The sequence below is a fragment of the Aquila chrysaetos genome, chromosome 24 (genome assembly GCF_900496995.4).
Source record: "Aquila chrysaetos chrysaetos chromosome 24, bAquChr1.4, whole genome shotgun sequence".
NCBI classification, from domain to species: Eukaryota; Metazoa; Chordata; class Aves; order Accipitriformes; family Accipitridae; genus Aquila; species Aquila chrysaetos.
Genome location: NC_044027.1, coordinates 14,308,291 through 14,335,377, shown reverse-complemented (window position 1 = coordinate 14,335,377; position 27,087 = coordinate 14,308,291). Strand labels below are relative to the sequence as shown.

The following is a 27,087-nucleotide window of genomic DNA, read 5'->3' as shown; positions in this document are numbered from 1 at the left end:
CTGTTGCCCAAAAAACATCAAAAGGCAGATCTTGCACTTACACAAGACATGCACGACAGAAGGTTTTCGCCTTTCTGTGACCACAGCCAGCTTCAGAGCTGGGTCCCCACCAACACCATTTTGACCAGTGCTCTCCAGTCCTGTGGTGATATTTATACCAAGTCTTCGAGCTCTTCAGCTGTTCTGCAAGAAGATCTTTCCCTCTGGATCTCTGTTGCAGTTGCATCCACTTGCCATTTTCCAGGTTGCATGGTTATTTCTGCCCTCTTACAGCTAGCCTTCCCAGGCTTTCTCTGTATTTCTTTCTTCCTTGGCTTCTCTGTCTTTCTGCATTTAATGAACATGCTCAGCATCATCTGGGAGAGGGCTGTAAACAGCAACATGGACCATACTGAGCAAAATCCCACGATGGAGGATGTGACCTGCCAAATGAAGCTAGGCCTGCACTCAGACCCTTGGCCAGGTGCTGGGGGGTCCTCATCACTCCGTCTGTGCCTGCTCACCTACATCTTTCATTTACAGCATCTCACTGCAGTGTTTCGACCCACGGCTGCATATATCTTCAGCAAGACATCCGGAGGCACTGTGTAGAACCAGCCATGGAGTGTTGTGTCCCCTGAGTTCCTTTGGGCTTCTCCAACCCTCGATGAGCCCTCCTGTGTGCCATGCCATGCTCCTTCCCATGGCCCTGCCACTTCCTACAGCACCAGCTCGGACACCACAGGAGCAAACGTTTAACTTCAGGTGCATCGCTGGGAGCCATTAAACACCACCTCTCTCCCAGTGCCAGCCCCATTCCTTCGCTAGAGACTCCTACAGCATCACCAGATGGAAAATGCCCAGATCAACCTATTTTTCTCCCTCCATGCCCCCTTGACCCAGGCTTTCCCACCCCAACCCACATTTCTGCTGTGTTCCAGGTGAGATACGAGCTTCCACCCCGCAGCAGGGATATCTCTGACCTGCCGGCACGTCCTAGCACCAGATACGCGGAGCCAACAGCAGCCCTTCCACTGACCTGAACAACCACTGGCTTCATTGCCCTATTCCTCTTGGCCTCTATTCCCTCATGGGCTGCTTTTCTATTTGGGAGCCCATGATTGTATCTGACAGGGTCTCCTAATTGTCTCCACTGATTTTACCGGAGACTGATTTTAAAAGCAGCTCAGTAACTTAGTCACTTCAATATCATTGAATAGCAGCTTTGCTGCATATGTTAAATATCTCCATTACTTCATCAACACGTAGCGTTGGAATTTTATTGGATAGTTTGGGTTATTTACCTTATAGAGTAACATGGGCATCACAAACCACAAAAAGAGAGTATTTAGTACCTTCTCCTTAAGTCTGCTTCTCCACAAACCAAGGGAACACGAGACCACAAAACCAAAACCCCATGTACTACATGTTCTTTCTTTTATGAGAGGTGGGGAGGAAGGGGGAGAGGGGATACCAGCAGTTATCCTGCCACCAAACCCATTGCATGTTTTTACTCAGGAGGAATTTGGAAGGGCAATTTGCAAACAGCAATCCCACCCTGCTTTTATGGCCACGACAATGGCCAGCAAGTGCAATTCTCTATCTGAATAGAAAGAGGTTTTGGGGTGCCCATTCCTCACAGCCCAAATCCAGAGGTGACAGTCAAGAGGGGAAATAAAAAAAAACCCAATAAAAACCAAAAAACACAGAAGCAGTTTCCAAGAGGAAATTTTTCATCTTTGATATTTTCATTGACTTCTCAAACATGATTCAAATGACGGCCTAAACTGTCAGTAAAATTGTAATAATCAGAACCACTTAGCAAAGTGACCAAAAAAACCACTTCCAAAAGTCTTTAAAAGAATTAAAATAATCTGGATAAATCAAGTCAGCCCTGATGAGAGCCCAGCTTCCTAACTCTACAGGCTGGACTTTATTTATCTGACTTTAATTCACTGCCTCAAAGACTCCACAACCCCGGGCATCCAGAGACCGGCTCCGGTTCCCTCCAGAGAAATGACCGGTAAAACACAGGAGATCACTCAAAAAAGCTGCTCCAGAGTCCTGTCCCTAAATTGCAACGTTATAGCTCCCTCAGGCCCCTGTGCAAAGGGGGTCCCGAGGGAGCAGCAATGGGGCTGGGTAAGACCAGCTTAGCGAGTGTGTTTTGGAGCTGTGGGACATCTGTGCTGGAGGTCCCAAGCAGAAATTCAGAGCATTTGCCTTTCTGATTTAAAGCAGGGGGGGGGATTTATCCCAGAAAACAGAGCTGCACTTGAGCCTCGGCAGGGCAAGGCTGAGCCCACGTCCCAAGCGCCTGCCGCCCTCACCTCGTCACGATGGTGAGCCATCACCCTATTTATGTGCTGCCTTCCCCTCCTTTCTCGGCGGACACTGCCATCCCACACGCCGCTGCTACTGAAGCGAGGGAGAAAATGCCGAGGGATAAAATGCCAAAGGAGAAGCCAAAAACGGGCACGTGGGGCACAACATCTCCCTTGGTTTCCCCCGCTCCAGCCAGTGCGAGTCCCCAGGGGGACCATGAGACAAGACGGTGGCTGGCATGAGGTGGCCTTTGCCAGACAAAGCCCTTCCCGGGGGCTGAGGATGCAGTGCGGCGATGGGATGAACCGGGGGAGGAAGGATGCTCGGACCCCACCTCTGCCAGGTGCACAATGGCAGGGCAGAGAAGGAGCTGGGTGACACGGCGGCTGGGTGAAATCCTGCCCAGCACCACAGCAATGGGCGATTTGGGGCAAGCTCAGGTCACCCGCAGCAGGGCTGAGGTGATGGGTGACGACGCTGTCCCTGGCTTCCCCGCCTGCAAACACTTCCCACGCACTTTTTGGGGGCACAAAACCGGGGGAGCCCAGACTTTCCCCATCACCCTCCGCCACACTCCCTTCTTTAAGTGCAAAACTTCCCCCCACCACCTATTTTTAAACCCAGCGCAGTCCAAGCAGGGGTTGAGATCCTCTATTTTTTTTTTTTTTTTCCTGGGGGCTGTGATTTTAGGCAGCAGCAGGGAGGCAGAAGCACCTGCTGCCAGCCGCCCCGGAGCCGCACGCGAGGCTGCCCACAGACCGCAGGCAGCGACGCAGGCAGCGGAGGAGAGGGAGGGCAGGCGAGCGGGCTCCCCTTGCAAAGTCTGTCCTGTGCTGTCTAATAACACAAGGTGTCATTGTATACCCAAATCAGTGCCTGGAGCTTTATTTATAACAACTGAAACACAAAACCCAGCAGGCCAGAAACGGCAAAGGGAGCGAGAGACCAGGGAGGGCAGGGAAGCAGCCGGGCAAAATCTCCCTATTTAGCAGGATTTGCCTTCAGATTTTCAAGCTGGATTGAGGCTGAGAGGAACGCGGGGGGCCACAGGAGGAGGAAAGAGCAATGAAAGGGAGGGAAGAGGGAGCTGGCAGAGCAGCAATGCCTGCCTGGCTGCGGCAAGGCAACGATGTTGTCTCCACCACGGAGCCCTGCGTGGAGCGATGGGGGTGCTTCACTCACAGCCCCCTGCCAGCAAAGGGAAGTGGGGGGAGGCTCCAGCTCCCCTGGGACTCTCTGGCTTTTACAGATACTCTTTTCTAAAGGCTATTTGTGGCTTTTTAGCCACCCCCTCCATCCCAGGAAGAGCTTTGCAGCTCAACAGCTGGCTCCAGTGGACTCCCTCTTGCACGGGAATAGGCTGTATCTGCAAACTTGGCAGGAGCCATCCCAAAGGGACTCACCCAGCCCGGCAGGCAGCACTCCCAGCGCGCTCCCTGGGGCACAGCTCCTGTCAAACCCAACGCCGGCGGCTTGCACGACCCCGCTCCTGCAAGAGGCTGAGCACCCTGAACTCTTGCTGAACTCAGCGGGAGCAGAGGCGGCTCGGCAGCAAACGGTCCCAACCCTACACTTACAGCATCGGGAGATGTGCTCTCCTCGGGTGGGTCCAGATGTTATCACCACCACTGCCACCCCCGGCAGCTTGTTCATCTGCTCCCTTGTGCCAGAGGCTCCCGCTGCCGGCATGGCGTCGGTGGAACGGCTCTCGCGCTCTCCTCCATGGCTCCTGGGCAAAGACTGGCAGCTTTGCCTAAACCCCCTTTCCCCAGCAGCTGGAAGGAAGCCGCTGCCAGACTTTGAACTGAAGCGGCTGAGGTGGGACCATTCATGTCCCATTCTTCTGACTCACCGTGGAGGTGGTAGGCAGCAGCGGGAGGGAAATAATACACAGCTGGAGGGGGTAAAGGGAGAGGTAATGTCTTAAGGAGTTGCAGGTAGGGATGCCGTTTGGTGTTCACCTCCCCTGCAGACAGATATTTAAATCTCCAGGTGCAAAAGCCACTGAAAGTTCAGGCTGAGTCAGAGCCTCAAAAATTTGACCCACTAACAGGCAACAGAACAGGCCCATTAAGAGATAAAGCTGAATCCTGAGTCTGTCTTGCACTGAGGGTCGCTTTGGTCCAGCTTTGCTTCTGCTGAAGACAGTGGGAGCCAAACCATGCTCCCTGCAAACAACCAGAGCCAAGCTACAAAAGCAAATTCATAATCCATAAAGGAAAAGGCTCACATTAACTTGACCAGGACTTTAAAATCTCCCTTTCCTCCCACTCTATCCCAGTATTGGTCTCAGATGTTTTCTGACTCTTCATTTGAAGAGGGAAAACAAAGCAACACCAAACCCACAAGGCGCGAGGGGAAGCGACTTTCGTGTTCCTTCGCTGGCAAGCGTTCACCCAGCACCGTCCCAGCTGCACCCGCTGCCCTCGCCCCCCCCCAAAGCCTACCTGCAGAATTACATTTGCAAAACTGTTGCCCAGGAAATGTGCAACTAAAATCTGTGAAATAAGCATGCCTGGAATCAGACGTTCCCAGTGTAGTTAAACGACCGTGCCTTGAAATCTGCCTCTACATTTAGCCACGCTGCCATGTACGGAGCTACAAAACAAAACGCTCGGCTTGTTTCACATCCCGGCCTCAGCACTGGAAGCCTTGTTCCCTGCAAACAGGGAGCCCAAACTCCTTCCCCCAGGGGCTTTAGGAGTGTGGCAGCAGGAGGAACGGCGAGATCAGGGCTCTAAACCTACGCTCGTGTACAAAACCAGTCCAAGGGCTCAGAGCGCAGGGTATTGCCCACGCAACGAGCTGCAGCCACTCAGGAAATAAAACCCCGGCTGCCTCCAAGCAAAGAAAATAGAGAACCAAGACAGTGGAGTTCCCCATCTCTTCCACCACGCATGCCTCTTTGCAAGGGGCAGAGCTGGTGGGGACAACATGGCCCCAGCTGCCTCGTTTCATCACGATGAAAACAGGAGCTTTCGTGGGGAACGGCGGGACCCCAGGAAACACCCACTGAGGTCTGCCTGGCAGAGGCTGGAGCCTTCAGGGCAAGCAAACCATGTCAGTCCCATGTGGAGCATCAAGGGGGAGAATCTTGGGTCCCCTCAGCCCACAAAAGGGCTAGAGACATCATCACCGGTTATTCCAGAACAGGGCTCGGAAAGCCTGAGCCCCGCTGGAAATTTCTGACAGGTTATTTCAGAAGGGTTTGTCCTATATAGTAGAAGGGCAGGACTTTTCTTTTTTTTTTTCTTTTAAGATTTTTGTGGACAGGAAAACATCTCTCCTTCCCCTCTCTGAGCTCACCGTTCTAGTCTCACGTCCCGTTAGAGTAAACTACAGGACACAGCCTTCCCACTTGCCTCTTTTCCCAGCAGCAAACAAGTTTTTACTCCCTTTTTCCTTCCTGGGGAGACTGAGCTGCATAGGAAGGTGGGCAGCAGAAAGGCAGGTCCCCACGTGAAACCACGGCTCTGCTGCAGCCCCCAACCACTCACGTGGAGTCCCCAGCACTGGGGGGAGAGCGCAGGGTCAGGAGCCCCTTCTGAGCTCAGCTGCTTCCCAGGTTTCACACAGTACCTACACCTGCGAGGATACACCACGTGATCCAGAGGGTGTTGCTTCCCCAAGACAATTAGGTTGTGTTTGAACCACGACCTCGAGGAATCGGATTAATTACAGCAATGTTGAGCATGACTTTGTCTACAGGGACAAGTCATGTTTGACATCCCTGCCAGCTGGTTACAGGGCTGGAGGATGAGCAAAACCTGAACGGTCCCTCCCCGGATTGGTTTATTGGCACACATTCAGCGACGGTGCAGGTTTTGGGGAGAACAGCCTGCATGAAAGCCTCAGCGAGCAAAACCTTACACCAGAACATTCGCACACCGGCCAGGTAGAAGCCACGTAGCAGTGTCACGCTGACACACACAGTTTGAAGCAATGGCCAGGTAGAAAGCCAGGATCTTCCAGCAAGCAATGCCCAAGTTTTATAGACCATCTAAGCAGGGGATGACTTAAACTGCTGTTTTGACACACAGACTGGGAGGTCTCCTCGAGGAAAGGCAACAGGTCTCGCACATGAAACAGCATGTTCCCCAGACTGATCCATGGGTTTTAGCTAGCATGCAAATACCTGATATTATTTCTCACCTGCTGATGGGTCCTGACTGTTGGAGGGTTACACAGTCAGTCCCAGAGTCACAGACGGAGCTACAGGCTGCAACAAGGACTCCCCGAAGGGTCAGCGTCTCCCTTCCCAGCCACCCTGCCTGCACCACCCTCCCTCTGGGGCTGCCCACCTCCTCCCACCAGGCAAGGCTCTGCCTCAAGAAGTCTAAAACAGTAACAAAAAAACCCAACCCCAAGCTGATCTTTGAGGCCAAAAAAGGGTTTTGAAGCAAAGGGGAAGGGGGGGAGGTGGGGAAGGAATCTGAAGTTGCATCACTTGGAAATACCCGAGTGCTTCGGAGATGTATGTACATGTTCAGCTTCCTACTGTTTCTCTGGGAACCTACTTGGGAACAGCAAAGTGACACCAAAAGGAGCCCAATGACGTTTGCCTGAAGCAAATAAAATCAGCCTTGAATTTAACCCAAATTAGCCCACCTGCAAAATATTCCCTTCCTTGGAGCTAGGCACTTTGGGGGTTTGGAGCTCCAGGCAGATGAGTGGGGTGAGAGAGGTTTGAAATATAAATCAATCAACAGCTTTTGCCCTTTGGCTGGGCTCAAAACCAATCCAGAGACATTCTCCATGGTATTTCAAACATTTCTCAGAACATGGAACTAAAACTAGGTTTTGTTTCCTTCAGCAGAAGTCACCGTGGCTCCTTCATGACAAGGAAAATAGATTGGAGGGGAAAGTCTTATTTTCAGTTAAAGTTTTGTTCTTTCAGAAAACCAGGCTACTTTCCAGGCAGCTTTCATGCAGACAGAAGACCTGCACCCAGCTCCGAGAGGTTGCTCCTGCTGCCACCCACGCAGGCGCACTGAAACCCAAGGAAAGCACACGGACGGCGTTGCAGGCGTGATCCTGTTTGGGGAACATGATGCCCTCTGGGGAGGCCAGTTTCGACATCAAGCCAGGACACACCTCTTATGGGGACCAGTCTGGGTCCGGCTCAGCTGAGGAGACACGAGCCATTCGCTGCCCTGGGCCAGGAGCGGACCTGGCACTTCTCACCCAGTCCCAGTGATGCAAAACGCTTTGCTCGCTGCCCGGCGCAGGCAGGTCTGCCTGCTCTCCCCCACTCCCAGATGGACCCGGTTCTCCAGGGGCTCCCTTCTGTGAGGTGTAAAGGAGGAGGAGGGGAAATATAAAACTTGGGGGCCTGATGCTCCGTTTCCAAAAGCCGCCGTGAGCCACCGATCCAGACTGGGAGTGGCCCGACTTGACGCCTGCAGCCGCGGGAAGAGGATCCTCTCTGGGGCCGTTCCCTCTCCCCGAAGCATCCCCCAGCCCCTGCTCCCACGCATCCCCTGGCGAGCTGCCCAGCGCCGCTGCAGCGCTGCTCCTGCCTGCCTGCACAAAATGGTTAATACGGCAGGCGGGCCAGGTGGCTCAGGTGTGCATGCCAAGCAGCTCCCGTCTCACCTGCAGCGACTTGTCGAGGGGGAGCCGCATCTGCCCTTTCTTGTCTGGCTTTAATCTGCCTGGGGAAAAGGGAGAAAAGGGATCGGGGAAGGGTAAACACAGCTTAGGCAGCTGCAAGTCCCGGCAACCAAAGGGCTGAGCAGGTGATTCAGAGAGCTGGGAGCGGGCAGACACCCTGTCCTCTGCCTCCCGCCGACATCTCCGGTGATGACAGCAGCCTGAGAATTGCTGGGGGGAACGTGCTGGCTGCCGGGGCCGCAGCGTCCATCGCTAGCCCGGCAAAGGCAGGACGGGCGGTCTGTGCTGCAGGGCCTGGGGTAAATTCCTGCCTCTCGCTCTGCTTCACTGCCTCCCTGCAATGGCTGTTCCTACTCAAAGGACGCAAGACCCAAGACGAGCATTTGGTTCATCCTGTACCAGCAAAGCATTCAGCACGGCTGCAGGCGCTGCGACCTCCCCTCAGACACCTCCACGGCATTGCCCCTATAGAAACACGGCTGTCCTATCACACCAGCCACGGCTCCGGCTTCCTCAGCATCACTCTGCTCCGCAGGACCACACTACCTCTGTGAGCCTCTCTGCTCAACAGCCTTTGCCACTAACCCATTGCAGCATCAACAGCTTCTCACCCTTGGCAGAAAAAAAGAGACTAGGCTTAATCAGGTGGAAGCTCATTTCTGCCTTTGCTCCCATCAGCCTTTCCACAACCTGAAAAAAATCCCAGTGAATGAAGAAAAAAAGACCATATTGCCCCAAAAGGTGGCTGAAGGCTTTTGGTACGTGAGCTGCTGACTTTTGATGTGGGGTTCTTACACAGTGCCCAGCGCTGTTGCAGACATCACCTCCAGATTCTCTGCTGGGATGTGGGAACCGCCAAGACAGAGCTGAGCCCCACTGCATCCAGCCCTGGGTTTGCACAGGCTCCGGGCAGAAAGGCTCAGGACCATGGGCATTTGGTCCTCATTCAGCTGCAAAGACAGATGCTCTTGAGAGGAGAGAGCCTTTCCAACGGCAACCGCACCACTGAAGAAGCATCCCCAACCTTGTCCGAGGCCAGCCAACCGGTCAGGGATATTCTGCCTGGGTGAATCAGGTCTCAGCCCAGCAAGGAGCCCCACTGTAGGGCAGGAATGCAAGTGGTGACAGGAACGCATGGGGCAGCCAAGGGGAAAAGGCCAGACGGGCAGGGAAGGGCAGCAACTCCCTCAAAACTAGGCCACTGCTCCGGAGAAGTCATGCGACGTCTCCCCAGGCACCGCTGCCTCTCCCCTCCGCAGGGAGGACGAGGAGCCGGGCTGGCCCTGCGTGAGGAAGACATTTGCCACCCTGCAGTCCCAGGAACTGCTGGCCCCACACACGATGCAGGCAGGGCCAGGTAGTGCTGCTTTGGGGCAGCAAGAGCCCATGGTGCAAACCAGGAGAGCCGTTCAGCTCATGCTTATGCTCCATCCTTTCTCCGCCCTGGAGGCTCAGGGCTACAGACACCCTTGGTGCACAAGGCAGGGCACAGTTTCCTGGCGTTAGAATGATTTTTTTGCAGCTTGCCAGCCCTGGAAATAGCCAGAACCCTGCAAATCCTTCACCTGCCTGCCTGCCCTCTCCTCTCTGAGTCAGGACAGCCGTAACCCATTGCAACCCCTCGCCTGACAGAGCCACAGCACTTGGAGCTGCCGCAGGGAGACAGGAGAGCCAGTCTGACTGGCTTGGGGCTCGCCGAGAGCTCCCTGGGCGAGCAGCCTTCCTCACCTGGGAAGCACGGGGAGACCTGTGCTCCCAGTTACCTCCCAAGCAGGTCAGGACGAGGGCCCTTCATCGCCCAAGCCTTTGGCCCAATTATTTTCATTCCTGTCCCCACACCCTGCCCATAACAGCAGGGATCAAGATGCCTATTACAGCACACGCGTTTCAGAGGCACTGCCCTGTCTGCCAGCAGTTTAGAGGAGGCAAAGTGGCCGAGCAGGAAAGAAAGAGCTTTGCAAGTCCACCCTGTGAGGTTGAATCCAATTTGGTAGGCATCATATGTATTTGGGGCAGGCCAGATGAGAGGATGGGGCAGGGGGGTCCCTGACTGCAGATACGAACACCCAGCTAGGTTTGCACCCATGCACGCCGGTGCACCGGGCAGACGGCTCAGCGCTCGCATCCATCAGCAGGATGCCAGCACGGCCGCAGCAGCAAGGCTGTGACAGAGAAAAACTCTGCCAAAAAAAGTCCCATCAATTCCCAAGTGGCACCAACACTGCATGTGGCGAGGGCTAAATGTGCGTTAAACTTTTAGCCTAACCGACGGGAGGGGAATATATAGATACGGGGAGGAAACTTGTGTGTGTAGGGAGCAAAATATCAGGATAAAAAACGCTAGAAGAATTAAATAAGAGGAAAGAAGGGCTGGGAGAAAACAAATGTGGGTAGAATAGTCAGGCTCTGGCAGCAGTTAAAACTTCCATGTGTTTAGATCCCTGAATCGACGGTTAGAGATGCTACAACAAATGTCACCTTCATGCGAGCACCAGAACTGCAATTTTCTCATCATCCCTTTCCCCCCCCCGCCCCTTTTTGTTCCTGTTTGAAGCCTGTTCAGAGGATAACCTGTTGGGGGCAACCCCGGTACCCAGCAGATGCCGGATTTTTCTCCTGGGTTCCCTCTCTCCCGCTCTCCTCCTCTCTTTGTCCTGCGCTCTGTCGCTCCCGCACACACCGACTCCCTGTCAAGTTTCTGGCTGATCCAGAGGGAGACGTCGGTCCTGCCAGCTCCAGCATCCAACTGCTCTTCCCGGGCCCGGGAGCTGCAGTAACCATAGAAACTGCATCCAACGCGCAGGCTCCGCTGGGGGGGCCGATAGGATGCTCAGAAACATGCACAGGCAGGTAGGGACCAGCCAAGGCTCCGCCAAACCACCTCCAAACGATGCCCAGGTCGGGGAGAGGGGCGAGGCGGAGCGCGGGGGGGGATGATTGAGGCTTTTCTCCCCCAAATCTCATAGAGCGGCTTAGCAGCTCGGAGCAGCATCGGGAGGTGTTTCGTCTCCAGGCTGAGCGCTGGCTAGCCGGTTGCAGAGCTGACGGTGCATTTTACGGCGCGCGGGGAGATCGGTGAGGTAATTGGGAGGATTCTGTTGCAAAGCTTTGTCTTGGTCTGCCCTGCATTTTATCTGCAGACTAGATGGGTACCCAGGGCTCCCGCTGGCCCGAGAAGTAATCAGTCATTAATCCTTCGGTCCTTTTTGCACCGTGAATATAAACAGGCCAAATCCTATCCCCGGCTGTGCTGGGGAGAGTCTTTATGTTGATGGCTCTGGCAGCAACACACATGCCTCCAAGGGCAAGATTTGGACCGGCACAGTCAGTTAATGAGCTGATCCAAACATTGCATTAATTTTACACCCCTCCCAACGCAGACATAACCCCCGCTTTCAGCAGCACAACTCAGAGCGGGCTCAAACCACGACCACCTCTTCAGACACCTCACGTTGAGCCCTTAAATCCACGCACGGCTACAGAAGAGGCGCGATTTTCGGAGTCACTGGGCACAGCAGATGCTCGATGTCTACAAGAGCCAGACAGCATCCATTTCAGCGCCAGGAAAGCGGATCGAGGGGGGTCTGGCGAGGGAGGACGGGGAAGCACTATCTGCAGACACCCACGCGCACCCCACGGGGCAGGAGGTGGCTCTGGCAGCCACAGAGGAACCGGGAACGAGCGACTGGGATGGCACGTGGAGATGGGCGAACACATACAACGGGGACAGCTTAGTGGCTTCGCCAGCTGTTGATGGCATCTCTCCGTCCCTCTCACCCGCCGTGGTTCAAGGGCTTTCGGGAGTGCCGTGACCCCACCGTGGGGCTTTTCTCCTCTCTGCCCCTTATCCCCATCGCCCAGCGATCGCGGCGGCCGGCGGAGCAAGCCTCTCGCTCTTGCACCGGGACAGAGGTGCCCGGCTTGCGAGGAAGCGTAAGCACCTACGGGAAGGTGTGGGGCGGGGATAAAAATACCAGCAGTCCTGCCTTTTTAACACCAAAAAACAAATAAAAATAAGTTCGCACAAGTGCCAGGCTCCCTCCTTCCTTCCCCCCCCCCAGCCCTCCAAGCCATAAATACTCCACAAAATCCCCACGCGCAAACAAGCCGTGGCCTCCGGACAAAGAGGCCCAGCCTCCGAATGGCCACCAGGCGCCTATTTTGGGCTGTAACTCGGCTGGGGTGGAACAAGCGGGCTCAGCTGTCCTCCCCATCCGCAGCCCGCAGCCGGGCCGGCCGGGCCTCACCCCCGGCTCCAGCCCCTCAATGGCCCCATTGTTCGGGGCCGGGAGCTCAGCTGCGACGGCCGGGGCGGCCGTCTGGCTCCGTGACATCCGGCAGGGTACGGGGCCCGCAGCGGGCCGGGGGCCTCCACCACGGTGCGAGGGGGATGCCAGCCCCCGGCTCGAGGCACCCCGTAGCCCCCTGAAGGGGAGGGAGAGGAGGGGGCTGCGTCCCGGCTGTCGGGGGTCTCCTCCCTCCCCGCGGCAGGGCGAGACGTGGCTCCCACTTCCTTGCATGGCTTTGGGGTTTTTTTTTTTTTAATATGGCAAAATGAGACACACAGGAGTCGAGCTTTCCTCTACCACTCCAGGGACGTGGCTTAAAATCTCCCCGCTTCCCCGGCCGGCTCCCCTCGTCTTGCTCCCCGATGCCGAACTGGGGGTGAAAGCATTCCCACGGGCACGCTCCCGTCTCCGAAACAGGCCGAGGGATGGCAGGGCGGGCGCGCGCACAAACCCTCCGAGCAGCCGAGAGCGGACCCGAGCACGGGCTGGCGTCGGGGTGGACACACTTCAGCGGATCCCAGATCTGCCCGAGATACCAGCACCCGTGGAGCCTTCCCGTGGCTCGGCGCCCCGCCAGCCCGGCACTGCCAAAAATCAGAGCCCTGGAGCTACAGCGAGGAGAGGCTCCAGCACCCTCCACCCAGCCGGTGGCTTCAAGGGCTCTGCTCGACAGGCAGACACCTCCACCAGGAGATGAAATTTTCCGAAAGGAAGGTCGGTGTCAACATTTCTTTTTAAGCTCCCAGGAGTTTCCTCCTAAAAGATGCAAGTGAAGGGCTGAAAAAAATCCCCTCCTTGTGCAGCGTGAGGGCAGCATCCTCAGCAAGCTTCAAACACCACCCAAGGAAAAACGTTAAAGAGACTAAAGAAGCCCAAAAAGCAGCCCAAGGCATCTCTATGCCATTGTTCTTTCTGGGCCAGAAGAGGTGAAAATGCCTTGGGAGCAGCAGTGGGACATCGCTTTTAACACCAACATGACACACAAGGGACTGTGTCCTCTATTGTGTCACATCACAGCGTCTCGCTCCATTCCTGTTGCAAGTAGTCACTGCAGCATCCCACCCAGGACCGGTCATACCAATTTAGCCACCACAGACGAGGCGATTCTCTGTCAATACCGGCACAGTCCAAAGGGTCACACGCATCAAACAACCCCGTATCAAACCTACCGAGCCAGCCCCGTGCAGCAGTACCACCACGTACTGGTTGAACTGGCAGGCGATGCCTATCGATATGAGACGTGCCTTCTTTTTGCACAGCTCATTTCTCTCTGCTGAATGAGAATAGCTTTCCTGGCAGCGACGGTAGCCCACGCGCAGGAACAGCTTGCTGTTTGTACTCAAAGCAGTGAAGTCGCAGAGCAGCCCAGCGCAGGCAAGCCCTGCTTTACTTACTGCTCGAGACAACATTATTGGTGTTTAAGTAACCATTGTCCTGAGCAGGGATGAGCAAAGCAAAGGGCGGTATGGATTTTCCCTCAAACACATGCCCCCATAGGGGCAGGAAGGTGCAGCCTGTGCTGACTTATTGGAGGAGATACGATTTAAACCCACTCCCCCTCACAGTAATTCTACAGCTTTTCAAATGGAGCATCTGCAACTCTCATGCTGTCCACATGGACTGTCTCAAATGATCCCAAATGAAGAATGCAGCCAAGCAGCCCCCAAGACCAGCTACAGCTGACACATGGCTCCCCAAAACAAGGGAGAGGGGCAGCAGGTACCTCTTCCTTGCAGCATGTCCCCAGACCAGACTTGGGAGAAGACAACCCATCACCACAGCATCGTGAAGGCTGCACAGTCCTCTCCCTCTCACCATGCCCTTCTTGGAACATAAGACAGTCTTTTCATGTCTGTACCCGACTTTGGAAGAGTCTCTGTGATGGATTAAAGGAAAAAGCCAAGGGCGGAGCGGGGGGGGATAAAAATCTAACTGGACCACATCCTTCACAGGCTTTCCTCATAGGATTTCTCTCGTATGGGCCTGACATCTCTGTGTGCCACACAGGCTCTTCAGCATCTTTGATGAAGGTCATTTAGCAATTGATTCTTTCCCCTGTATTGGCCTCTTATGTTTTTGGCTGCCAGTGACCCACCTCTCGGCTCACAGAGAAGGATCTAGCAAAAGAGCCACGTGCTGCTGAAGACCTGGAAGAGCCCTTCAATGGGCCTTGCAAATTCAGCAGATGCTTTTGTGAAGCAAGTTTTGTGTGCTGGTCTTCCCCAAGCACTGCTGGAGACAACAGCAGCAGAGCACGCTCCTGCCAAAACCCCTCTGGGTTTGCCCCTTCCCCTGTAAACCCAGCTCTGGATGCTCAGGCCATCCCAGAAGGGTTTTGTTTGCTGTTGCTGAATCCAGGCACGCAGGAAACAGAGCTTTAGTAGCAGAGAGCTGGATGATGCTATTTATGTGTCTTCTTCAAGTAGTTTTGCCCAAATAGCCTGGAAGCAATGTCACCTCCGGCAGCCAGTTGGACACAGCGATTACCCCATGCCAGATCTCTGCTCTGACGGCTTCAGAAGATGATTCACCGAAGAAATATTCAACCCAGGGATTCCCTGTCCAGAGGGAATACCCAGCGATCTGATCTCTCAGATGCTGTATTTTACTCAGCATTTAACACTGGCAAAACACTTGATAGGACCCAGAGGGATTTCTGCATCTGCTGATCCACTGCCTCTTCTTTCCATTCCTCTCCAAGTTTTCATTGTTGCCTTGAATTTGACTTCAGCCTGCTTCTTTTATGGTATGATGCTGATACGATCACAACATATCTCCCCAGAACTTTTAAACCTACTGACCCACTTCCAGCCAAGTTTATCAGGGCAGGTGGAGGCCTCAGAGATAACATTCCTGCAGCCACAGAGAGCAATCGTGGGACGAGTTGGGGTGCAAACTCTGCTTAGCCATCGTACAATGCACACAGAGCAAGACACTGCTATTTTTTTCCTTAGCCACAGAGAAACAAAACAGAACAAGCTTCAGAATAGAGCTCATGGTTTAAAACCCAACTGCTATACAAAGCCAGAGGAATTGGGCTTTGCAGGCTCCCACCCCTGCAAAGCAGCACGTCCAAAGCTTTTCATCTACAAGGCCAGAAGTGAGGTGAGACCCTGGGCTTCAGGCGTTTGCTGGAGGAGCTGTTTCAGAGCTGGTCACATTGCAGCAGCCACCATTCTCCCAGCAAGGCAGCTACAGCACTAGATAGATTTAGTAGCAGAGAAGTGGGTGATGCTGTAGACACATACCCCACCCCAGAATACCTCCCCGCTGCTCACTACCACACACTTTCCCAGGCGCTTGCCAAATGAAAAACAACGAAGAACTCCAGTGAATGAGCCACAGGTCTCAGGTCTCTCCAGAGCAGGGGAGATCAAGGGCATTGCAAACATCTCATGTTCCTGCAAGAGCAGGGTAAAATTCCCTGGGGATCCTGGGAAAGGGATCATGCTCCATGCTACAGAACAGGTTTCCTGCCAGCATAGCCAGAATCAGGATAAGAAAGCTCAAGCCTCAGGACAACCACCCCACAAACAGGCATCCTGGAGATTTAACATCCCAGAGGAGCATCAGCACATCCTTCCCTTTATAGCACCCCTCTTGCTCTGCCCAATCTCCCCATTTAGAAGACAGCAGAAAATATTTCAGGTGCCGGCTTGATACACCAACGGCTGCAAAGAAAAAAAAGCCTTTCTTGCAGGAAGCCTGTAGAAGCCTGGAAGCATCGGCTTAATAATGCAAGATCACCCCAAATTCCTCTCCCTCTTTAGCTCCTCTAGCCACTATCCTGCACACTAGCCCCACTCAGGAGCGACAGTGGGAGAGGGGGACAGGCCTATGCTGGATCTTCTGGCCTGGAGGGATGCTGCCTGACCCATACCCCATCACAGCTACCAGCCCATCTTTGCCACCAGTCTGTTACTGGACATCCCATTTCATTAGGGACAAGTCATCAGCTTGCCGGCTCACACAGCCTCACCCAGCTGGCTGCCCAATTTACTCTGCCTGCCCCAACTCAGGGACACGAATCTATGTCAGACGATCTGAAGTTATTATCTGATTAGCCTATTTGATATTGCAGTGCCTGATTCAATACCCATTGAAATCAAAGGCCTCTTGATCTCAACAGGCGCTAAATCAAGCCCTGGTTCCCTCCAGCCGAGCACAACCATCCTGTCTTCGCTGGTTACTCTAGCAGCCTAGGCCACCGCTACATAATTAGAGGGCATAATGCTGGGTTTAACCCAGTGCACCAACATGGCTTTTCTTATCAGTTGTGAATTTCCCCTTGCTTTGGACTTCCAAGTTAAGTGCTATTAAAAGCTTCTGTAACCACTCGCATCTGAGGATCTCAAAGCACTGCAGAGACACCAGTGAGTTATGTTAGCAACTCTCCTAGGAGAGTTTGAGCAGGGTTTAATACAAGGCAGAAATGGAAGCACCAGGAGATTAAATTGGGTCTATCCTAAAATGTCTCTGGGCCCAATTACCATCTTACTTTCACTGCAGATGCAAGTCAGAAGTAGCTACCCCGAGTCGCAGAGCTGGAAAGAGAGCAGAAATCTGGCCCATTGCACACAAGCTGCAATTTGAGATGCTATTTATTTTTCTTTTGCTCATTCAGGAGCAGAGCCTGCCCGTGTTAGCAGCCACGTCAGTTCTTGGCTCCATGGGACCCAGGCTGAAAGACAAAGCAGCAAAGGGAAGCGCAAACCAGAGACCGCTCCACGCTGTGTAAACGAGGCAAGGATCGTTTCTGGGAACCTGACACTTGTGCCTGACATATTCTGGAGCAGAAGGGGACATGAGATCCCAGCCTTGCCACCCCCTGGAGACGTGTTCCTCAGTTCAGCCTTTTGGAAAATGCATTTGAGACAGCAGGAAGACATCCACCAGGATTTGGCCACATATTACTCACCCTTGGAGTCTGATCCCAGGAACCCCCTAGGGTGGTAACAGGGGATAAAAGAGAGACTCAGAGCTCCCTTCCAACAACATGTCCCCATCCCCATCTCCCAGGCTGTCCTAGAGCAGGGGCTGGGAGGCAGCACAGAGAGGGAGTGCTCCTGTCTCCGGCACTAGAGTCACCATTTGCTGCTCCAGCAACAGCAGCTGAGAGGGTAAAAACTGTTGCATGAGCAGGAAGGAGAGAGGGACGGGGCTGGGCAGTGACCAAGATACAGCCTCCCTTGCTAGAGCAATCACTTCCCGTTCCACTCTGCCAAGAGCAGGAAAATCCCTTCCATAAATAAAACAAACAAATAAAGAAAATAAAACCCCAGGGTTGGGGGAAAAGGGAAAAATCTAGCACTAAACCAAGGCAGCACATTTGGCCAAGTCCTGCCAACCAGCAAGCGCGGCTGAGCACCAGGAGCAGCAAACAGTGGAGTTCACAGCAATGGGCACTGGGAGCTGCGGGGCGGGTGGTTTATTGCCAAAAAGTGGCTTTATAAAACCGGATCTTTAAATATTTGCTCCGACGTGTCTTGAGTCCCATCTGCTGTGGTGGTTAAATGCTTACAGTCCTCACACACGTCCAGCTCCCACAGCCATTTAGGGAGAGCAACTGCAGCACGGCAGTGATTCCCTGCCCCTGCCCGGACCCAGGGTCTCCAAGCGCAATGCTGATGCTTCCATGCAAACCCAGCCCCTTCCTCCCCGAGCTGTAGAAGAAACAGATGTGAAAAAGTTATTCCTTTCCCACCTCTCAAAGATGAATGATAATATCAAGTTAGCCAAAAAACCCAGATCTACTAATTTTGGTGATGATGGAAACATCACTCTCTGAACCAGTTACTTCAGAATTAAGAATTGGGGGATGGCAAATTGAACAAGCAATATCACAAGAGCCAACTCTAGCTTCTGCCTCGGAGGTCTGCAGCCTGGACACAAGGACCCTCCAGGCTACCTACGGCCACTCGTAGCCCTGGGCAAGCCTGAATGCCAGGTCCCCAAAGGGCAGCAGGGAAAAGCAGTTCCAGCATGGCAAATCTGGCACAACCAGCCTCCCAACCAACTTTCAGCACGGCAAAAAGAAATGCGAGAAGACTGAATTCCTGCCAGTGCCAGGCCGGATGCCTCTGGGCTTCACAGAGTCTTGCTGAAACCCCACAATCCTTTCAAGCAGCTCCAACAGGCTCAGACGAGGCAGGAGGAGACCTCCACTTCCCCTAGCAGAAGGGGAGAATTTAAGCCCGGGCACTCAGAAGATGCTGGAGGCACAAAGCAAGGAGATCCCAAAACACAGTGTACACATGTTAGCATTTGCATTCCTGCAACAGAAAGGGCCGAGAGCAAGGATTCACGCGGGAGAGGACAGGCAGCGTGGGAGCAACAGGAGGCAATGGGAAGTGGGGCAGAGAGATGTGGATTAGACCCTCGATGCTCCATCTAAGACCACTGGTCTGTCCCCTTCCTGTGCCCCCGATGTATCCAGGCACCTACGTGCAAATATTTCATATTCATGGCCCTAGTGCTGCTTGACAGGAGGGGTCGCTTGCACCTTCTCCCCAGGCTGCTGTGGGACGGAAGAGCCCCATTTCTCCCAGGTGACCATCCACCGCCACAGCTCCATCCCCAGACTGAAGGAAAGGGGACCTTCTCCCTGCAAACAGGGCTCAGCCCTGCCTGTGGCGCAGCCAGCACAGGCAAGGCTGCGGGCTGTGAACTGGAAAGGAGCAAGAAAACTTTCAGAAAGGTTTGCCACATGAGTGGTGCCTTTCCTGCAGGTCACATCCATGGCAGGCACATCCAGCGCCCCAAGCCACTCAGCACAAGCAGCAGGTCTGGAAACCATGCGACACCATGCGAGGGAAGCACGCAGCCTGACAGAATAGCTCATGCACCAGCCATTGCTGCTGACTCCTTAGCAAAGGCTTTTTGCTGGGTTTTCCACCTCCAACCTCCAGCCTTCCTGCGCTCGGGGACTCTGCTCCTCCCCAGCGCAGAAAATCCCCCAGTTCTTTCACAAAAGCAGCGTCTGCCAGCATCAGAGAGTCCCAGGATGTCCCTTCGCATTCCTGCGTGGGATTTTGGGGTGACCAAAGACACTCTCTCACAGTGCCCCACAGCTCCTCTTGTCCAAGGAGAGCATTCGGGATTTTGCCTGCATGGGGCTGGGAGGAGGTGCCTGACCAAGCCCTTGTGGGGCATCAGCCTGGGCAGAAACCTCACCTTGATGCCTGGAGCAGGCAGTGCAGGCAGGAGGTCGCAGTCCCCTCCCAGAAATGGCTCGGCACCAGACAAGGAGCAAAGGAGCACGATTCAGGCACAATTTCTGGCTCAGAAACGGCCTGAGCCTGCCCACATCCGAGCTCTTTCGCGAGCTCAAATCACAGGGTTTCTGAAGCTTCTTCGCTCTGGGAGAAGCGAACAGCTGCAGCAAGCTGGATTTCTGACCATGCTGCTGTAGGGCCTTCGTTTCCCAACAACTGCCGGTCTCTGGCTGAGAAACACAGGATGACCTTCCCTGCGCAGCACCCAGCCTCGGGTGTGCAGAGCTGCCTTCCCTCCCCAGCACCCTCCTGCCTCCTCCACCCTTCCTCCAGCCCCCTCAGGGCCAAACACGCTCATTTGCTTATGAAGAGCCTGAAGGTGCATCTACAGCACAGGGGAGCAGCTTCCAGGCTGCTTCATTTTCTCCTCTTCTCCTCCTCTAGCTCTTCGCTGAAGCACGAGAGCCTTCTCCTCTGCACCCCGCGCTGCTGAGCAGCCTCCACCTCCCCAGCTCCAGGAGAAGTCTTTCCTCTCCCTCCCTTTGCATTGGGTCTGCTGAGCAGCTTGGAAGCAGCCTGCATGAAAGGTACTGACAAAATAAAGTTGGATTGTACTGCATTATTGAAAAAGTGACCTCCAGTGGTCAATAAAGCCTTTGCCCACCGTTTCCAGGCAGCGGTGCCTGTTGTCAAGCTCTGCCTCAGTTCAGGAGGATGGCAGTTCGTCTCTCCCAGTCCCGGCTCCCACGGGTGGCTCGTTAAAACTCAGAGTCTGCACTTTGGTAACGAGGAGCTCAAAGCACTTTAATGCACGGATGCAATCATGAATGCAAACAGGCTGCAGGCGAGAGAGCAGCGTCAAAGCAGTCTGTTCCCCCCATCTCCATCCTTACAGCTACTGGCTTTAGGCGAAAGCATGGGGTCTGATAAGAGAAGTTGGCAGAAGGTACAGTTCTAGGACGAGGCATTTTTCAGATTTACTGCAAACCCTCAGCCACTCTGCATGGCGGGGGGGGGGCAGAGGGTACAAGGGACACCATTCCCTGCATCTCAGCAGCACTGAGCTCAGCGTCTGGACTGGGAGGAGGCTGATGGACCCAGCACCGGTAGCACACAGGTTCCCCTCAAAGATTCCCTCCTCTGCACCACCACATTCCCACTCCTTTCACATTTGATATCTATGAAAAATTGCACAACTGGCTTCCTCCTTCCCTCCCCTACCCCAGCTGCAGAAGGCACATCTGTCCCAGCCACATGAGACACCGCTGGAGGACGTTAACCCCAGTGGGGAGGGGGAGCAGCCCATCAGCAGCACCCCTCTCCTGGGCACCCGATCCTCCACACCAGAGCCCTAAGCACAGCCTCTCCTGTGGAAAGCAGGGCTGGTTTCCCTTCGCATCACACATGGAGAGGGATGAGTGCCCTGCTACATGCACGCACATGCAGCTCCACGCTGCTGGGAGGAACATGCACAGGAGACGGTGACGGGCCGTTTGCAGGATCAGCAGTTCCTGCACACAAAGCAGCGCCCTGGCGAGCCCGGGTGCTCCCTCGCCTGCGGATCCAGTCCCCTCTTCCTTCCCCCTCTCCTTTACAGCCTTGGCAAGGCAAGCAGCATCCCATCACCATCCCCCAGGCACGAGGCCAGCTGGGAGCTCTAGGTGAGGGGTTTTTTTTTACCCTTGTTGGGATTAGCTTCAGGTAGGGCCCAACTGCAGTAAGCTGAGCCTTCTCAGGACATTAGGTGAGGACAGAGAAGAGCCAGCATCCCCTGGAGAAATGGAGGGAAGGCCCTAAAGCTGCCTGGCTTTTAAGGATCCTGCTTCATCTCCAGGTGCCAGTGCCACCATAGTGAGGGATGCCTCCCTCCCTCGTATTCTGAAGAGGAGCGCAGAAGCGGCTGTCCCCTCCAGGTCCCACACCATCCGCACCAACACTGCTCAGGGACAATGTCCTCCCACCTTGTCCAGGAACTGAGTGCAGGGAACAGCCCCAACACCTTCACAAGCCAGACCAGGCTGGGAAGAGCTCCTCATGCCTTGGCAGACACTTGTGACGGAAGCTGGAGCCTTTGCAGCATCACCTCCCCTTCCCGCCAGGGAAATCTGTACAGGGCAGATAACAAGCTTCACAGACACGTTGCAGAGGGGGTCACCAGCCAGCAGGGTCTGGGAAACACGGGCAGTGAGGAACGGGGGGGAGAAGGGGCTAATTAACTATCTTCTTCCCCAAGGGGATTGGTTTAGACAGCATGAAAGATTAAAGGTCTCAAGGATGCAAGGGGAGGTAGAGGGGAAGAATCTCCTCCCATGCATGGACACAGATAGGCACCACAGAGCTCATAGGTACGGTCAGGACCAGGCTATGAGCCGTGGATATGATCTAGCACACCAGGCAAGGAGATAACCAACAAAATGGTGTACTCCTAAATTTAGCAGCCACCGTGCATATCATCTCCCAACCCCTCACCCCCACAGCCCACCTCCAGAGCTGTGCAAGGCTAATTTCCATCAAGGGCTGTCTTGGAAGAGACTCTTTCCATTTCAACCCATCTGCCAAGTGCAGACAGCCTTCCCCAAATCAGCTCCCCTCTTCTGCAGCATACCAGCAGCATGGACCGGGCTCCTCTCTACCTAAAGCAATGCACCCATGGCACCGAGACAGCAGTTGCCTACATACCACCTGCAAAGCAGCCTCCCCTCGCGTGGAAACGTGCAAAGCATGGGTGTTTAACAGCAGGATCCCAGCACATTTATCGTACCCTGTTGGCCGAGCAGCCACCTCCCTTCCTCCGTTATTCTGTGGTTCACAGCCCCGGGATTGAGAGCAAGGGCAAAGCTTGCTGTTCCCCTCGGGTAGGTGTCCCAGCAGCTCTCTTCTTCGGCTGTGCACTCACATGGCTCTTCCAGCCAGCAACTGGTATGTGGCACCCCTCCTCCCATGAGGGTAGGAGCAAGCAGCTTCAGCTGAAATAGTGATTTCAGTGCTGCTCTCCAGACCTCGGCATCTGGCACAGCTGCGGCACCAAGGGCAGGATGCCTTCAGAGCCAGGCGGTTGCTCTGTTCTGCAGCAGGTTGCAAGTTCCCAAAGGAGAAGCGGACCGTGACAATCAGATGGCCAAAATCACAAGGCTGAATCCCACTGCCTGCAACAAGAAGGCATGGTCTTGTGATGGCCGTGCACAGCCAGGAAGGAGGGAAAATGAAGGGACCCAAGCTTTTGGGGTGACAGTACAGCCAAGACCCAGATGTCTCTAGACTACAAAGCACCTCTCCTCCTGCCATGGATGGGTGGGCTCACCTCACCAAGTGGAGATCACCTAGATACAAAGCTAAGCATGGTCCTGACACCACTGCCATGGGCGATGGCCCAGCCATTTGTCCTCCTGAGGAATAAAAGACAGCAGCTCCTTGCAGCTCCAGGAGCTGCAAGTATTCCCCATGACACCCCACAGAGCTTAACCTTATGGGGCAACCACAGAAAGAGTGGCTGCTTTGAGCTGCTGTGAGCTCCCACTGGGACATCTCACACCATCTGGTCACAGATCCTCTCCTGCTCCACATGCTGCTGACATTCAGCCCCTTCTCCTCGTAGGATCACTTATGGTGAGAGCAGCTCTGGCAAGACTACCTTCCCCTCCCGCCCCCCAGGATGGGGTAAAGGATGGTATCAGGGAATGGAATTTCACTTTTTGCCTCTTTTGGCACTGAGGGACAAGCTGGACCAAGCATCGCTTCGCACGGGTGCAGGCATTGCTCAGGGCTCTGGTGGGGCCCAGCAGATCCTCCACTGGTGGCAGGACCCATCTGGTCACACGCAGCCACACAAAATACCCATTTCTCTCCAGAGAGATGAGGACATGCCACACCATAGGTGTGAGTCAAGCCTGGGTCTTGGGATGCCAAAAAGCAGCCAGCTTCAACCCCCTAAAGCTTTGACTTCAAACCTAAAGCTGAGGCTTACAGCTGGGTGGAGGCGAGGGACAGGGTGGGATCCCATCGCTGCCTTTGCAGGTCTCTTTTGGAGCTGCACCACCACAACCCTCCACAAACAGGCATCACATCCAACCTCGTGTCCACTGCTCCATCCCTGGCAGATCGGGTCTATCAGGTGAATCTGCGTCCAAGTTACAGCCTTGCAGCTTCAAGCTTTAGAACTTTTAAATAATAATAAGTCATAGCCTCACATCTCAGATCAAGCTCCCTTTTGGATCATCCAAGCCCCAGCTGGGAGTGCTAAACCAGACAGGCAGGACCAGAAAATGTTCCCATCCTACCTCTGCAAGAGGAGCCTCCACTCCACACCCTTCCAGTCTGCCCCAGGGGTATCCGTCTGACAGGCGGAGCAAGGCTTTGTTGTTTAAGGCAGCCTAAACCTGCAACCTTTACATCAGTGGGGCCAGATCCTGGGTATCTTGATGCACCCAAGATTGGGCCCTTCTTGATTCACCCAAGATTGGGATGCAGCTGGGAAGGGAGATGATGACTGCAAGGGGCAAGAGAGACGACATGATTCAGGGCCATCACACACCAAGCAGCCAAGCGCAAGCCGCGATAGCTCTTCCTTTTTCTCCGCTTCCCTCCTGCCTCTGCAAACCCCTCTCGGCTTCGCCAGGCAAGCGAGGCTCAACCCGAAACCAGGCTGCAGCAGGGTTGTACCTGCACGTGTTGGTGAGTCAGAGCTGGCCAGCCAGATAGACACACACCAAGCCCTCCCCCACAGCCTCTTTTAACTTCTGCCTCCTTGACATGCCCTCACCAGCAATTTAAAGAGGGCTTTTTTTTCCCCCCTCTCCCTCTTTTTTTCTTTTCTGCTCTTTTTTGTCTTCAGTCCTCCTTAGTGGGTGGGGAAAATCCCGGGTGTCAAACTTCAAAAGGGAAGCCTGAGTTCACATCGCATTCATGTCCGACGCGCTGCCTAACCACAGGCTCCTGCCCGCACCCACACCCGGGGCTGGCAGGAGCTCGCGTGGGGCCCGACGGGTCGGGCACTCGCGAAGGATGCAACAACGCTGCTGCCTCCCCTCCCTGCAGCCCAGTCCGGCTGGGGATGTCCGTTTGCCCGTCCATGGCTTTGTGCACCAGGTAAGCCAGAGATAAAAGGAGGGTTTGGATGTGAAGCCCTGCTCAGGAGGGTTGCAGGGCCAGGATTCAGCCCCCTGCCAACAATCCCACCCCAAAAGCAGAGCTCCTGGAAATCAGCTGTGCAGGAAGGAGAGAGAACCCCTTGCCGTCTCCTCCCTGCTCAGCACCACATCCCTGACACCAGCTTTGTGGCACAACATAGCCCTGCTACCTACCCTATGAGACATCTCGGTGGCACAGTGCAGCCCTAGGATGCCTCACACCAAATATTTTGCTTTGTGCATTTGAATTTCACTCTTGGTCTGGGTGATTTTTGCCAAAGACTGTGCCCAACCGAACAGAGTGGCCGGACCAAGAAGCAGCAGAGCACAGATTAGCACAAAGGCACAAGATGTGCTCCGTGCTGTACAGCCAAAAACCAGGAGGCACGAGGAGGCAGCCTGTCCTCTGCAAGGGCTTAAGTGGAGATGAATGGCTGGACAAAACCATCTGCACCAAATGTGCTGTGCTGCGCAGAGCTCGGGTGCTGTCTGCACGCTGCAGAGCCAACGTGGGGCAACAGAGCCATCAACTCAGCCTTGCGTTGCTCCCACCTACAGCAGCCCTGGTCCACACAAGCCACCTCCTTCACATCTCCTGGTTTCCAGATTAACAGAGCAGGGCAGTTTGGACCTGGTGCTTTCATAACAAACCTATTTTCTTTCCCCCAGTCACCTGCAACAAAGAAAACCATGCACACAGACAGTTGAAGGATATGTAGCATCTATTTGATTTTCTATTGTACTCCTGAATAGCAAGTTAAAGCCTATTCACAGCTGATTTGGTTTTGGTTTTGTGGCATTTGAGACCCTCAAGCTTCATGGGGAGATGAGCTCTCCCACAGAAGAGCTAGCAGGAGCCAGCCTTGCAGAATTAGGAGCCAGGTTGGTCCTGGGAGGTGAGTCAGAAACCCCACACAGAGAGAAAAACGGAGATGCTTGGAGAAGGAGAGCCCAGACCTGTGAGCCTACACCAGGAGCCCCACAGTTAGAGATTGGAAACAGCTTCGCTCCCTGCCAGGAGCAGAGAGAAACGTCAGAGCGGCATTTTGTTGAAAGGGGATGAGCAGGAGCGTGGGAGGATGTGTTGATGCTCCCTCCCCGGAGGAAAGGGCACAGTTTTCAGTGAGAAAAAGCTGTCCTGGCTCAGTAGCTGTGCCAGGGAGGACAGGGAGCACTGGACGGGCAGCACTGCAGCCTCCCCTGATGCCCAGGGATAGGTGAGGGCAGCTCTGACACCCAGGTCGACCCGCAGCATCTCTGGCAGTTCACCTCTGCCAGCCGTCGCCTTGCAAGTACACATGCTGTGATTTTAGTCCCGCTCTCCCCGTTGGACACCTGGTGTGTTTGGATGCAGTATCCTGAGCCATGGCAGCAAGCGTGCCTGGGAACAGGCTCTTACCCCACCTGCACTGCCAGGCACATGGGCTCTTGGGCATCCATATGGAGCACAGGACCAGACACCGGGATATACAGGACACCGGTCTACTAAAAGCCTCAAATAATGATTCCTGAATACAGCAGAGGCAACGTGGCTGGGGACATGCTCCCACTGCAGATGCCTGCTTTCAAAATACCTCCTGCAGGCTTGGGTCCAGCAAGGTGCTCACTTCCAGCAGCTTGCAGAGCCAGCCAGGTGCTGAGAAACAAGCAGTCATGCTTTTCCATGCAGCCCACGGTGCCCAGCAAATATTCAGCCTGTGTCTAACCTGGTGAAAAGCCCTTTTTGATTGCATTTGCCCTCTGTTCCTCCCTCCAGGTAAGCAGGTACCCCAGAGCACCCCAACATGCAGATGTGGGAAGGATGCTTTGAGCAGCACCCAGTTGCAATGGAACAAGCTGCTGCTCCAGGATTGCTGGGACAAACCTTGATATTAAGAAAGGGCTCAAACATCCTGGAGTTGCAGGAGGGCTTGAGAGGAGGGACGTCCTCGTAGTGAGGTAGCCAAATAGCAGCACCCACATTTCCCACCGTGAGCCATTCCCGAGGAGAGGCAGGGCAGGAGTTCCCCAGCATCTCCCCAGGGCTGCCCCCAGCAAACCCTCCAGCCCCCCCAAAGGGGTTTCCACTGCAGGACCTGGGCAGGAGGCCAGGAGCCGAGGGAAGGGGGCTGCCGTTCTTCCAGCCTGTGAGCCAAGGGGGATGCACGTGACTAGGTGTTGGCTTGGATTTCCAAGCCCTGCAACAGCACCAGCTGCTCCTGCCCGTCCCTCTCCCCCCAAAGAGGCCCACAGATCGAGTTTCCCAGGCCGCTACGTCCAGGTGAGTCCTTGCAGACCTGGCCAATGTCCCCTTCTCTGCAGCCACTCCACAGAGATGCCAGACCAGCCCTTCAGCAGGTGAGCACCGGAGCATCTCTGCCAGCTCCAGCCGACACATCGATGAGGGAAGGCAGCGTGTCTCGCCTCCCGCAAGCCCAGGGGATGTGAGAGCTGTGCCGGGCAGGGACTCGCCCCAGCAGAAACCAGATCTGGGCCGCTTCAGAACCAAAAATAACCTGCCAGCTGCCCGGGAAGAGAGGAGAGCCAAGCGTGCACAGATCA

General features: G+C 54.7%; 2 long non-coding RNA genes across 3 annotated transcripts in view; one reads left to right on the top strand and one right to left on the bottom strand.

Moving 5' to 3' along the window:
- Positions 1-26,474, bottom strand: part of LOC115335367 — a 94,513-nt gene extending 68,039 nt beyond the window's left edge. Inside the window, exon 1 of one of the 2 annotated variants that reach the window (XR_003921420.1) lies at positions 26,411-26,474. This is a non-coding gene — a long non-coding RNA (uncharacterized LOC115335367). Of the gene's footprint in view, positions 1-3,881; positions 4,240-26,410 lie in introns of those variants that run through there. The other variant, XR_005931364.1, reaches the window with a different exon arrangement.
- On the top strand, positions 10,681-11,935 carry LOC115335368. Its single transcript, XR_003921421.1, has 2 exons — positions 10,681-10,767; positions 11,298-11,935. It is a non-coding gene; the product is annotated as an uncharacterized LOC115335368 (long non-coding RNA).
- Positions 26,475-27,087: the final 613 nt, after the last annotated feature.